General features: G+C 55.8%; 1 protein-coding gene across 4 annotated transcripts in view; it reads left to right on the top strand.

The window, feature by feature from the left end:
- The window catches only part of PHOSPHO1 (phosphoethanolamine/phosphocholine phosphatase 1), a 9,699-nt gene that overhangs the window by 1,866 nt on the left and 5,574 nt on the right, over positions 1–2,259 (top strand). For 2 of the 4 annotated variants that reach the window (XM_006166160.2, XM_006166157.2), the window contains exons 1-2: positions 7–175; positions 1,411–1,507. The gene's annotated coding sequence lies outside the window, so the exon portion shown is untranslated. Of the gene's footprint in view, positions 1–6; positions 285–1,410; positions 1,508–2,259 lie in introns of those variants that run through there. The other 2 variants (XM_027767325.1, XM_027767326.1) reach the window with 2 other exon arrangements.

Raw genomic sequence — 2,259 nt, 5'->3', positions numbered from 1 at the left:
TCTGGCTCCCGGCGATTGAAACGGGACTCGGCGGCAGCGGCCCGGGGGGATGGGGGGCAGGTGGAGGGGACGACCCAGACGCACATCATCCACGGTCCCTCGGGACTGGAGGGACTCGTGAGCCGGAGCCCAGAAACCCGGGGGTGGATAAGACACTGCGACCCCTCCAATTCCCGTAAGCAACCCTTGCTCCATCCTGCGCCCAAATACCTCAGCTAGCCCCTCTCCCTACTCCTTACACCCCAAACTCAGCAGGGACATATCTCTGCCACCGCCTCCGGCACGTGAGTCCTGGGCTCCGGGAGGGAGAGGAGGGCTGGGGTCCCAGTGCACGGTGGGGGCTGTGTGGACTTTGAGGGCGCTCCTTTACGCGCGCGGCGGTGAGGGATTCCCTGGAGCAGAGGATGAGTCCCTTCTCGCTCCTAACCCAGGAATTAAGTATCCGGGTATCCCTCTGTGCCATACTCTGGCAAAGCCAAGGAATAGGTGCCCCCTTGCTCCCCGCCACCCACAAGTCCTCTCGCCGAGCTGCGCACCCCCCGCCCGCATTGGAGCGAAGCGCCCGCCAGCTGGGGGTGTGCCAGGCTGCCTGGTTTCCAGTCACCTCTAAAAATATCTCCCCCCACCCCACCCCACCAGCAGCTGCCACCTCCCTGCCCCTGCCCTCCAGCGAGGATTCCTTCTCAGTTTTTCTGCCCAGACAGGAAGAGCCCGGAGGTGACTCCTAATCCCAGATTTCTCACAGTACCAGGACGCCAGGTCATCGCCCCCAACCAGTGAGGGTGAGGGGGTCACAGTTCAGGGCAGCCTCCAGGTAGATAGGGGAAGCTCCAGCTGCAAATTTCTCAAGAGGCACTAGACAGCCCAGAGTTCTAAACCCGATTCTCCTGCTGTGTGGCCCATAGGCTGTTAGCTTAACCTCTCTGGGCCTGTTTTTTCTTTTTGCCGCTTGGGGATGATGAGCCAGGAAACTGGGGGGTGCCGAATGGAGGAAGGAGGGAATCCTGGTTAGTTGTTGGATCTGATTTCTAGTGATTGAAATGAGGCAACTTGTTCTCCGGTAGAGAGGGCTTGGTATTATGGTATTTCTGGGGTTGTCACCTCTCCCCTGTCCCATCCACATTTCCTTTGGAAAACTGCCCCCAAATTTTCCTGGGGGCTCCACCCACCCATCACGAGGGGAATTTCCAACTTAGGGCCTATGCCAAAGAGGTGCCTGAAGTTTCCTTTCCCCATCCTCCGGGACCCTCCCATCCTATCCCACAGATAGCATCTACGAGCATTTGTGTAAAAGGCGAGAGGAAACGAGCAGGGGATCCGTGATCCTGTGTGGGCTCAGGGAGGCAGGCGCTGCTTGCAGACCAGAGTGGGGATTCCCTGCCCCCACAAAACTCTTCTCTCCTGCTCTAGCCTGAAGGAGAAACTCAGAGATCCTGTCCCCCTTTTCCCTGAGGGATTCTTTAGTGACCACAGAAGGATTTGATCACTCGGGACAGAGCTGCCAGAGGTGAGTAAACTTTTGGAATGCCATGAGAGCCAGGTTCCAACTGGGGACAGGGTCCCTCTGACTATGTAAGGTGGGAGCGGGGTGTCCAGCTTGGTCTTCTCGGCATCCAGGGGAAGAAACCCAGGGTGCCTAGCTTTCTGCTTTGGAAACTAGGGAAACAGAGGCAAACAATACCACACAATGGTATTGAACTGATTCCCCTAATAGTATTAGCTAGAAAAAAAATGGCCATGTCCTTTTCTAGTGTAGAGCACAATCAGGATATTTTTAAATCAAGAAAGAAGGAAAAAGTAAGGAGGGCAAAGCAATGAGACCCTCAACGGGAGGAGAGCTGGTCTCTGGCGGCTGCTGGTGACACCCTCCTCTCTCTGTATCGGCCCCTCGCTTCTCCCTGTGCCAGACACATGCTTGTCCGTGTTTGCTTTTGCAACGGGAGTGGCATCCCCTGACCTTTCTCCTCTGGCTCGCCTGGCCCTGGTTGGACATGTGATGTTAGCCAAGATTCTGGAAGGCTGAAACTCCCTCAGGGCAGGGACTGTGGACAACCTTCCCACCCCCACAACACATACCACTCTGTCCCTTATGCCTCACTTCCTCCCCTTCTCTCCCACCTGCTCCCTGACCTGTGACTTCTCTCCCAACCCCTCTCCTTCTTCACCCACTACCCCATCCAGTTCTGGCCATCAGTCCCGATTTCTTTCTTTCTTTCTTTCTTTCTTTCTTTCTTTCTTTCTTTCTTTTTTTTTTTTTTG

This window comes from Tupaia chinensis, unplaced genomic scaffold (assembly GCF_000334495.1).
Source record: "Tupaia chinensis unplaced genomic scaffold, TupChi_1.0 Scaffold144171_2, whole genome shotgun sequence".
In the NCBI taxonomy this organism is placed as follows: Eukaryota; Metazoa; Chordata; class Mammalia; order Scandentia; family Tupaiidae; genus Tupaia; species Tupaia belangeri.
This window is presented reverse-complemented; position numbering and strand designations above follow the sequence as displayed.